Raw genomic sequence first — 12,529 nt, 5'->3', positions numbered from 1 at the left:
CTTCTGGCCTTAAGCTTAACAAACCGTGCAAAAATATCCCTCTTTCGGCGTTGGCGCTACTCAGAAACTTTCCCTTTAACTAACATCAAGTAGACGTGGGTCATGCATAACAATATTTCCAAGTGCACGATATCGCCAGTTTGAGTATAATTCAAAATTGTTAAGGCTTTCGTGGCCACTTGTTGACAAACTGCCTATTGGCTTCTGTCTCGGGTTCTTCGGCCGACGTTCATCTAATGATTTTTCTGACGTTTCGCCAGCACGAGTGGCTGGCATTGTCAAAGCTTCACCCTCCATAGCCGGTGGTGAACTGGAGGCGAGCTCGCGGCCGCAGACTATATTTACCTGGCGCGCCAACGTCCGAGGGCTTCTCCGCGGTCATTTCCGGTGCGGTTCTCCTCTTGCTACCTGCGACGGTCGTTCGCTGCAGTACGGGCAGCCAGGATCCGTTTACCTTAAGGCTTTCCTCTTTCTTGTGCAAACTGTTCACGTGTTTTTGGATTTCTACAGCTTCTCTGAACAAGCGCGTGTGATAGTGCTTCTCTACAGCCAGAATTTCCGTGTCGGCGAATTGTATTACGTGGTCGGTCTCATTCAGTGCGTGCTCTGCCACGGCCGATTTCGCCACCTGCCCCAACCTGCAATGTCGCTCACGCTCTTTGATCCTGGTGTTAATCGATCGTCCAGTCATTCCGACATAAACTTTTCCGCATGTGCATGGTATACGGTATATTCCCGACATTGCAAGTGGGTCTCTTTTCTCCTTCGCCGATCTAAGACACTCTTTGATCTTCCGTGTCGGTTTGAAAATCGTCTTTACGCCATGATTGCGCAATATACGGTCGATTCTGTCTGTCACTCTGGGAATGTATGGCAGAAAGGCCGTACCCGACATTTCTTTTTCTGGTTCCTTGCGACATTGCATGTTGGGGCAGGTGGAGAAATCGGCCGTGGCAGAGCACGCACAGAATGAGACCGACCATGTAATAAAATTCGCCGACACGGAAGTTCTGGCTGTAGAGAAGCACTATCACACGCGCTTGTTCAGAGAAGCTGAAGAAATACAAAAACACGTGAACAGTTTGAACAAGAAAGAGGAAAGCCTTAAGGTAAACGGATCCTGGCTGCCCGTACTGCAGCGAACGACCGTCGCAGGTAGCAAGAGGAGAACCGCACCGGAAATGACCGCGGAGAAGCCCTCGGACGTTGGCGTGCCAGGTACACTCTTTGACATAAAACTTGACCGGCGGCCGGCCGCTTCAGAGGCTAAGTCCGCGCCGATCGCGACATGGGACAAAAAAACTAGCCAACTCGCTAATTCTCTAAGTCCGGTTATCTGCACAATCTGGCAACACTGTAGACTGCGGCACTTCCTGGAGGAAAACTTGTCCCATGATATAGAAACTCTAGGCTGATTACGCCTGTGGTCTAGCGGTAGCGTGCGTTGTTTCTGTTCATAATGTCAGTGGATCGAGAGCAGCTGGCATAAAATATTTTTATAGCCTCTTCTGTCTGAATGCTGAAGACGTGAATGTAATGGTAGCGCAGATTCAATCTATTTCGCTTTGTGACACACCGATATCAAAATTTTATCCAGTAACGATTTTGCGGCAGATTTTCTGCAGACTGTCCTCCTCTGGACGCCGTATGCGACAAAGCTCCGGGATCCATTTGCTGGCTACTGGCAGCGGCCGTGGCGACAGCAGCGGCGCTGCACTCCCCCGTTCTTTATCGAAAGCGCCTGCTACCGCTCATCGCTTTTGATGATTTAAAACGCTTTATTATTAAATGTTGCTCCACAGAAAATTTCTACAATTTCCATTCACGCTCAAAAGCAACGGAGACAGACGCCCTGATTAGTAGGCGGGTATTATATTACATTAATCGGCAAGAGCTGAGTATGGCCCGAAATTAATTTTATAGACTGGGACGAAATTAAACCACCTCACTACATTCGATGAATTTATAAATGCTTCATACCTCGTTTCTTTTCCTTTCAAACTCAATTATTTGTGCAACTTTTGGTCAATGTTTGGATGTTTTCGTCAAGCCAGAGTGAGCGTCTGTGGTGTAAAGTGTATTACAGTTCTTGTTTCATTCCTTATGGTAAGTCTATGCGATAAACTGTGTGAATACCTTGCAATGCATGCTCTGTAGCAGTCCAGGAACACTGCAAATTTGGAGTTCCATGTATGGGTTCATGAAGTATTTATTGTTGATCGGAAGTGATAGTTAAGGTCATCAGATTTAAACCAGAAAAATTTGTCGTTTTGAAGGTTTCAGAGAACGGAAAGGAATTGCTAACGCCGGTGTTAGAAAACGTCTACAGTTAAATGGTATTGCAAAAATTTAGAAGAAGGGAACTACATTAATGAACATGTGCACTTCATAAACAACCTTCTGACATGTTAGACCTATATGACGAACAAAGCTCAAATTTATATCGTTGACAGTCGGTTTGAATCTTTTCAGGGTCTATTTTACAGTGAAGCACCTTGGAATTTGCAAAGCAGAAATCCATGATATTAACTTAATTTACTAAGTCGAAATCGGACGAAGATTGATGTTTAAAGGCATTCTTCAGATTTCGCATAAGAAATTTTTACTAGCAGTTTGCAACTCCATTAATTAAAATGGAAAATAAAAGGTTGTACTCAGCGGCTTCTACCGTGATTCGAACTGCTATGTCTTATAGTACAAGCACTGCAACGCACAAGGGAACCTCTGAGCTAACGACACACTGGCGGCCAGAGGCGGAATATAGTCACTGTGATGTTGCCTGAACCTCAAAACGCAACCTTAAACACACGAACAGAGGAGGTGGAGATTACTGTTTTAACGTCCCGTCGACAACGATGTCATTAGAGACGGAGCACAAGCTCGGATTAGGGAAGGATGGGGAAGGAAATCGGCCGTGCCCTTCCTAAGGAACCATCCCGGCATTTGCCTGAAGCGATTTAGGGAAATCATTGAAAACCTAAATCAGGATGGCCGGGCGCGGGATTGCACCGTCGTCCTCCCGAATGCACACACAAACAGGTGTTACTTATGTGAAGAACGCCGTTCTTGGAGTCCAGAAATTAAATATACTTTCTAATTGTGTCATCTTGCAGTGGATTATATCGTACGAGTCTTCGATGTGGAAAACGAATGTCAAGTGAATTTAGCGAGGTAACGCCGACCTTCACCCGGAAGTAAATGCACTATCAGAGTGTTGACAAATACTTGCTACGACGCTGCCATTTCTAGGCTCTCTGACGAGGCAGCTCTTCAGCGAAATGCTTGCCGTGATTCTCCGATACGGTTCTTCAGAGTGGAGACGCGCGCGCACGTTTGGTTTTTATGCGGCGTTCTCCCCTGATGGTTTCTGACGTCGCCTTCTGGGCTATGTATACATATGAGACATTCAATTATCATTAATCCAGAATGATACAAGTTTCAGCTTCCGGCGTGGAAGAAGGCTGTTGACGCCGACATTATATCATTTCAACGTAGGGAAAGCAAAACGGATCATTCAATGTTTCTCATTCAACATAAAGCATGTGAGATAATTTTCCGTAACGTTCATAATCATCTAAAAATACAAACGAAGTAAAAATACACCGGAAGCTTATTCGAACTGAATATAACGCTTTGCACCTCGATGTCGAATTTGTCCACTTGCAATCTTTTGCAGCATACACATAGAATGTCATGATTACCACGAGAATGAAGAAATATGTTGGTAAGGATGGAAGCAAGAAGAGACGCAGTCAACAAATATTCTATTCCTCATGGCATTCATTTCATTTGACACGTAAGAAGAGGTAAAGCGGGAATTTACTTTCGTTAACACGAAAGATATGCCGCACATATTGATAACGAGGAAGTCTGCGTCTTCATACGTTTCCTCCTTGAAATCTGTATGCTCTATTATATACTAAGTAGCCCGATCATTGTTTCAGTAATGTTACCCTCTTGTTTGACCCCGTAACGATGAACAGATTCCAAATGCATGTCTCCCTTCCTGGGTTGTTTTTTGTGTTTTATTGCTTGGAATTCCTGAAGCAGACCACTGTGCCTTCCCCCCTCGTGGGTTAGGTCTCAAAACTAAACCGCTTTGTATCCAATGGCATAATTTATTCAGACAGCATCAGCATAAGACTATCAAACAAAGCCTTCCATTTACAGTTGCAGCACTCTAACCAGCACTGACCAAAGTGTAATCCACGGTCATGGTCCTAAATTACCAGCTGTCTGCTACTGTGGCAAAGTCCGTACTACACTGTCGATTCCGCAGCACCATTTTATCTGGTAACACTGTGTAGTTGCACAGTTGTGCTACCAGGTCTGTCCTCACACTGTCAACTTTATGTATCTCACTTCTCCTGTAGCGTAGATCACGAGGAGCCGAAGTAAATGAGTGTATTCTGCATGACGTGACATTCAGTATTCCCTTCTTTCATAGCCACTCTTCATGTGCATCGATACCAAATAGGAATGCGAAAACTCTTGCGAGTGAGAGAATGACAATAACAATCGTAACAAGAACAAGCAAATAATGAATGATGTTTATTCCAACGCAGAACGAGAATGGCTTTAAATATAAAAATCTGTATCTATATCTATATCCATATCTATTGATCTTTGAGTTGGCACAATGCAAATATATTCTTAGCATTTAGTTACTGAATTTAGTTCTGGATGTTTGCAGAGAAAAGGAAAAGTCGGTACTTCTCGCTAGTGTAATATAATGTGAACCAGCAACTACCCTTTCCTTAGAACACGACTCAAGCAGGTCCTCAAGTAGGTAGCAAGGCACTGCTGCATTCTGTTCCCTGACATTGCTCTGATGACGGTTAATGCAGATAGTTCCGATTATGAAATACAAAACGTATTGCAGGTTAGTTCCTAGGATAGTAACATTAAATTTGCGTTGTAGACGGCACATGAACGTGACGACTATCCATATTACTCATCAATATAAAAAAACAATATTTAGGGAATTTAGCAGGATTACTCAAAACGAATTCTGAAATTGGGTGACTGACTGCACAGGTGCTAAACGTCGTCAAGAGTATACGATGTCCTAGTCGCATTAGGAATATGAAGATCGTCTTCGACAGCTCGCAACTTTCACATTGCTATCTCCACCCTACTCCAGACAGCCCTCGGTGGAGTTGCACTACGTTGCCGATGTTATGGAAGGCCTTCAAACCGACAACAGACCACATATTGAAAAATACAAGCGAATTCTCTTGCAGCGTAAGCTTATTGTAACTAATCTAAAAATTATTGGAGAGGAACATTGTCCTATTCAAAAAAAGTAAAATGTTACACACTGTTGACGTCAAACGGACATTATCTATGTCCTGTCTTGTGTCCTACTCATCTATAATATCATGTGTACTATGTAAATGATTATATATAATGGACGATAGGGTAATGCATTGATACCAGATGGTGGGGGCCGGCCGGTGTGGCCGTGCGGTTCTAGGCGCTTCAGTCTGGAACCGCGTGACCGCTACGGTCGCAGGTTCGAATCCTGCCTCGGGCATGGATGTGAGTGATGTCCTTAGGTTAGTTAGGTTTAAGTAGTTCTAAGTTCTAGGGGACTGATGGCCTTAGAAGTTAAGTCCTATAGTGCTCAGAGCCATTTGAACCATTTGAACTATTTAACACAAAATGACATTAAAAATTAAAGTTATTCACCAGCAGCTAGTTGAGAATATGTATGAACATTAAATGACACGACGAACTGAAATAATATGACTGGGAATAGAGCCCCACACATATCGTTGTTGACTACACACAAAGAGACGTCAGCTACCGAATTTTTCTCCACCAGCTGCTCAGAATAGCATCTTGAACTTACAGTCATCTCGCAAATAGTTCTGTGTCTCACTGGGCGTTAAAAACGTCAGATATCGTTAGTGTTGACAACGAATGAAAATACATTAAAAATCAAAATTATTATCCACCAGCAGATAGGTGTTCTCATGATAGAGCTTGATAATACATAATTAAATCTTTAGTGCTGGGCCAGGATTCGATCCCATTCACGCGTAATATGTGAAGGTGTTGAGGAATCTGCAGTTTTGAACAAACAACAAATTGTAGCCGAGCTGTATTGCCACGAAGGGATCAAATTCCGCGTTAAGGGCGGTCTGAGTTGCATTCCCAGTTTAGAACCAATTTTATCGACATACAGAAGCTCAAATAAAAGATGGAATAAGTGTCCTGTGACCATACATAGCGTTTGTGTCGTCACTTGAAATAAATAACTAGTATAAGAAAGGTTACTGGTGATAGAGTTTCTACATGTCGCCACTCCAGACTTTATTGTGGTTCAACCTACCGCCTACTTGGTAAAGAAGGAATATCATCTTTAATGTGAATTTTCAGACCACGCAGCCATTATATCTCCTCACTTGGTGTAGCCAGGAGAGAATGGAATCTGTCTCTCCCTATCTAAAATCATTGACGGAAGTGGGAATCGAACCCAGACCATAGGTATAACAACCTACCATCCGTCCAACAGACCACGAAATCCTCTTCTCTGCGAGTCATTTTTCTATCGTAACGCAGTTGCGCCACACTGGATGAGAATTCTGACACACAGGCTCCCTGTAGTAATTTGCAGCATGTTCAGTAAATTCATTTACTTGGTTGACCGAATCACCATGAACTAGCTGCCTCGGCTACCCAGTGCATACATTCGACTATTTTGTAATCACAGAAATAAAATCACGTAACTGCCACCTACACACAACTGCCAACAGTGTAGGATGCAGAAGTTTAAATAGGAAGTGTTCCTTTCCACTTGAGCTATTCTATTGCGCTATCTGTTACTAGAAAACGTCGTTCAGTCCAAAAGAAAAGCTGAAACTGTTTGTCTCTCAGAAGTCAAGACCTGACCATATGCATAATCTCACAGTGCTGTGGAATCCAAAAGTTCTGGAGGAATAGTTGCCGAGCTCTGGAGCTGCTGTAGCTACGTGTCAGCTTGTAGCATAGGTAAGATGTCGCGAGTTCGAATACATTCAGTGCTACATTTTTTAAAACGCAATTCTGCTCTCTGCTGAAGGCATCAATCTAATGGAACTTTGAACATAATTCCCTTCACTTCTCAACCCAAAGTAGTCGCATGTGGAAAAAGGGCTAACTACTGTGACATTTTGTTCTATTCAGGTTTAATAGACAGCAGGCAGCAGATGCATCTCGAAGATGTGCAGGGAGAGCGCATCGTGCCATAATATGTCAGAAAAGTATTTTCTATATTAGCCGTCGTGTGGTAGTGATATTTTATTCTTCTTCAAACTTTGTTTGACAGCTTTAACTCAGAACAAGTTTTCTACATGCATGTAATCAATAAACTGCATGTGCATTGTCAGACTGTCATAGGTAACATCTGAGAATTCGCATATATCGTTGATGATTAATTTCTCTCTCATGTTTACTATTGTTTTAACAACACTAAAGGAAACCTTACGAAAATTGTGCACTGTATTATAAGAAATGAAATAAAACTAACCATGGTAACCTTACGACGAAAGTATCTGTACACAAGCATGCCTCTATCGACACGAATTAGTAAAATACTACTCACTTAGATTTTGATTGGGTCTGTGTTTAATTGGTATGCTGTGTCATACTCAAGAGGTATGCAAATGTGGCATTTCATAAATATAGTTACGTATTCCTAGAAACCCAAAATTCGCTTGTCAGCAGCGGAAAGAGGCCTTACCTGTTGTGCAGCATTGTAAGTTTTTCAACATTGCACTATGAGCTGAAAGCGTTTTCTTGCGATTTCCTTATTGATGTTTGATCTGACTGCTTGTAGCTCTTTCACAGAAGGGATAAAAACGTTACAGTCAGTGAGACTGGAACTGCGAACCGTAACAGACGCTTTTTCACAGCTCAGCACGTTACCACAGAGCTGGCGAGGAGGTATGGGTCTTAGCTCCCTATTACGAGGGCAATAGTGACTAGAACTCGTAAACCGCTATTTGAATGTCGAGATTAGTTGCTGTTTCCACCTGCAACGACTTTCCTGGGCTGGAAACCTTAAATTTTCAATCTTTTGTTACCCTGCAAGCGATAACAACTCAGATTATTCAATGGAAATGACAGGTAAAATCAAGTGAACTTTGAGGCTTAATTCCGTGCACACCAGGAAGTAACTCGTGGATCACAGAGTTGCCAAACATACATTGCCTTGTTGCCAAATCTCAGTTACAGTACCAGCAGGAAGAAGAGGAACCGATGTGATCCTACAGCGGTCTGGGAAGTGACCATAGCTGGTGTCTCCAAGTCACGGCTGCTACGGCCTGGAATACGTAATGCGTCTCATTCGCTTTCTGTAACTAGGTTTAGGGACTGGAGCGTAGTTACTAATAATACTCAGAACTGACTGCAAACTGAGCATCATAAATCAGTAACTCTCATTGTTGTTTTTATATTTCTTTCGTAAGTGTACTCAAAACTAAGAAAGTCATTCACAGGCGTTTTCGTGCCTCGCCGATAGTCGAGCACAACATACAAATAAAAATAAAAAAGAATGTGTGTGTGTGTGTGTGTGTGTGTGTGTGTGTGTGTGTGTTTGTGAGAGAGAGAGAGAGAGAGAGAGAGAGAGAAATAAAAAGCAATGAGAGAGAGTGTAAAAAATTGTTGTAAAGAAATTGAATCATGGTATTTAAAGAAATCTTTCATTAAAATGACACGTTCCATATCATTACGAAATGTCGTATTCATGATCTATGGAACAAGAGTTAATCTAATGTAATCTAATCTAATCTAATCACATCATATTGATGATTAGCCATGAAGAGTCATGAATTACCGAAATTTTGGCCAATACCAGTAACCAAATCTAAACTTGAAAATAAAAGACGACAATTTTTGTAATAAACCGTGACTGCTATCAAGACCCTTTCGTCCCTGTTATCGAACCACGAAAGATGTCTGATATACCTCCATTCTGAAGTAACAAAGTGTGCATGCATTTAAAGATGAAGTGCATGATGTGAAGTTCTGTGACGGAGATACGAACCCAACACGTAATCCGATTGTTAACTAAGAAAAATCAAATGTTACGTATCGGTTTTTCTTACGAGCCGCTAGGTGTCTGAATCTAAAATAAGGATACAAACTTTTGTGCCTAAGCGACAATCGAACTGCACACCTACCGTGCATCCACGAATATAGCTTAAGTTTCAGTTGCTTACTCATGAACAGTAAGATGTGTGCGTGTTTGACCAGAAATAACGACACCTGTTGCCATTGTTGGAAACACATGAACAGACATTGAAATTGCGCGTTAATTTTCACTAGCAGGTGGGTGTGCACTTGATAAAGCTAGAAATGAAATTATGAATATTTTTGTACTGGATCAGGTTTCAGACCCACATACTTACCTTTGGAGGAGACCTAGAGAAGATTGCAGTCTTGGGAAAAGGAACGAAATGACTGAACTATACTGTTCCGAGAGATTCAGATCCTCGAAAGAGGAGATACGAATTCGAATCACAGTCCAGCACCAAATTTTTAAACGTCTCTAGTTCAATCAAGTACAAGTAAAATAAGAGCCCTGTCCCTTTAAATGGCTATCGGTTCATCAAATAAAATAAAATTTTCTAATGTAAGTAAGCTTACTGGCGACTGTATTTCTGTTTACCATGACTTCCGCTGTGTCATTTCCCAACGTAAACCGGCTCTGCCCAGTTGGTAATGAAGGAACGTGATGTTTAATGCGGATTCTGGATTATAACGTCTTTCTCTTGAGGTTACCAGAGGTAAAATAAATCTGTTTGTGCCTCTTAAAAGTAAATGCCTGAACCCACGCATTGCACCTGTGATAGCTCGTTCCACCATACCATTGTGGCCACATTACCCAGCCCCAAGAGTGTGCTGTAACGGATGATGTGCTTAGCTTACAAAATTAGTCACGGTGGAAAAAATGCGAGTCTATTAAATGGTCGAGTAGAAGCAAGCTTCTGACGCAGAGATTATGCTATTCTCATGTCAGCAGGATGTAAAGACTCTTCTAGGCATCATAGGCTGGATGTGAAGCCATTTTGATTTTTCACAAATTCAGCAAATTTCTTAGTTCGAGAAAATCCACTGCAAAGTGTGAAGTTGCCGGATAATTCGATTATTACTGTTATTATTACTATCATTTTATTCATACCGCTGCTGGAACACGACCGTAGTCTTCAGGTAAAACGCGAGACCAGCTAATACGACGTCTGGCGACCGAAAGCACATATCGACAAAATATTTATCGCCCCTTTCCTCTCGGTGCTGAAGCTATGAGTGTAATTCAAGCGAATCTACAATATCATATTAGCTGGTCTCGCGTTTTACCTCAAGACTACGGTCGTAGTCAAGAGTAATGTACTAAGACTGGAGTCAAGACTTCCTCTGGGAAGTGCCGCAGTCTACATGTTGCTAGATCGAGCATATTGCCAGACATAGAATTCTGAGAGGAGCACGACTGTATTGTCCAGCTTACGTGAACGACTCGGCGGTCAATTTTTTGGTCTGAGACTGTATCTACAACACATATTGCACGCTGAAGACCCAGAAGAATTTTTAAAGAAAAGTAGTTTATGAGAGCAACGTTAACTATAGCGTTCGAAGTATTCATAGTATTGTATACGTGTGTGTAAACGCCTTCCAATGACCACTCAAGAAAGACAAGGATACACAGTCTAGCTCCAATACTATAAATACGCCTCAGTTTGTGGATGAACTCAGACTTAGGTTGATAATAATTGTGAAAATTTAGCAGCACTGTACCCATTGGTGTTAAACTCGTTTTCAACCAATGATTCCCACAGCTACAGGGATACTACTTGTGATACCTCTTAGACAAAATACTTAAGCAGTGTTATCAGACGAAAAGATCAACCTGACACAAACTGTGAGAAGTTTGTTTTACAACCTTCGTACTTGGATATTCAGCTTTTTCCTATTTGAGATATCTGTGATTGTTGCTGCTTAAGACGATTTAAGCAGAAACTAAATTCCCTCAGCTTCGACAATGTTTAAAGAAATCGTCTTATTGGCACTAAATCGTGGTTTGTGAATTGTTTACCGGCCGTACTCTGCCGTATTTTGCCGGTTGGAAGGCAAAAGCTTACTGACAAATTTCACACAGAAATTACTGTTACAGTGTACTTATGGAGCCAAATGAGTGAATTGCGTATTTTCCGGTGAGAAAGAGCACTGGCAAACAGTCTTCACTACATTAGGTTATTTAAACTGGTGTCACTCTGAGCTAGAATTTATGGTCAGCGACTAAGTGTAAGTTCAACGTTTTGGATGCGAGTTTTGCGACTGTGAAATACTTTCCTACATTATAGAAGCGAATATTAAATTTGAACTAATATTGCGAAAATGTTGTACTTGGACAGCTTAGAATGAAAATACTTCTGTTTATTTCAAAGGGAAACAATAGATTTTCTAAAACACTGTCTGTCATACACAACTTGAAACAGGTCATGTCGACCAAATCATGTGGAAGAACTAACAGCAACGTATATCGGAAGGCAGTAAGATCTCTTGCCTTTTGGTTTGTCAGTACTCGATAGCCATTTCTAGGCGAAAGTAAATGAAGAAAGGCAGTGCGTTTTTGTTACCAAGTAACGTCTTCGTCAATTACTTTAGTTTTAAAGTAATCTACGAGTAATTGCTGGTGTTTGATATTAACATGAAAAGGATTCCGTAGACAGGGAAAGAACCTGTTCATGGGAAACTACATCTATAGTGACCAAAAGGCATTAAATGATGTTACAGCAGCGGTATGAATAAAATGATATTAATAATAACAGTAATAATCGAATTATCCGGCAACTTCACACTTTGCAGTGGATTTTCTCGAACTAAGAAATTTGCTGAATTTGTGAAAAATCAAAATGGCTTCACATCCAGCCTATGATGCCTAGAAGAGTCTTTACATCCTGCTGACATGAGAATAGCATAATCTCTGCGTCAGAAGCTTGCTTCTACTCGACCATTTAATAGACTCGCATTTTTTCCACCGTGACTAATTTTGTAAGCTAAGCACATCATCCGTTACAGCACACTCTTGGGGCTGGGTAATGTGGCCACAATGGTATGGTGGAACGAGCTATCACAGGTGCAATGCGTGGGTTCAGGCATTTACTTTTAAGAGGCACAAACAGATTTATTTTACCTCTGGTAACCTCAAGAGAAAGACGTTATAATCCAGAATCCGCATTAAACATCACGTTCCTTCATTACCAACTGGGCAGAGCCGGTTTACGTTGGGAAATGACACAGCGGAAGTCATGGTAAACAGAAATACAGTCGCCAGTAAGCTTACTTACATTAGAAAATTTTATTTTATTTGATGAACCGATAGCCATTTAAAGGGACAGGGCTCTTATTTTACTTGTACTTGATTGAACTAGAGACGTTTAAAAATTTGGTGCTGGACTGTGATTCGAATTCGTATCTCCTCTTTCGAGGATCTGAATCTCTCGGAACAGTATAGTTCAGTCATTTCGTTCCTTTTCCCAAGACT

At 41.6% G+C, this 12,529-nt stretch overlaps 1 protein-coding gene across 1 annotated transcript in view; it reads left to right on the top strand.

Annotated features, from left to right (window-relative positions):
• The window catches only part of LOC124607875, a 74,910-nt gene that overhangs the window by 26,431 nt on the left and 35,950 nt on the right, over positions 1 to 12,529 (top strand). The window lies entirely within an intron of this gene.

Source organism: Schistocerca americana, chromosome 1 (assembly GCF_021461395.2).
Source record: "Schistocerca americana isolate TAMUIC-IGC-003095 chromosome 1, iqSchAmer2.1, whole genome shotgun sequence".
Lineage (NCBI taxonomy): Eukaryota > Metazoa > Arthropoda > Insecta > Orthoptera > Acrididae > Schistocerca > Schistocerca americana.
Note: the sequence above shows the minus strand (reverse complement) of the source record. Positions and strands in the feature narration are given on the sequence as shown.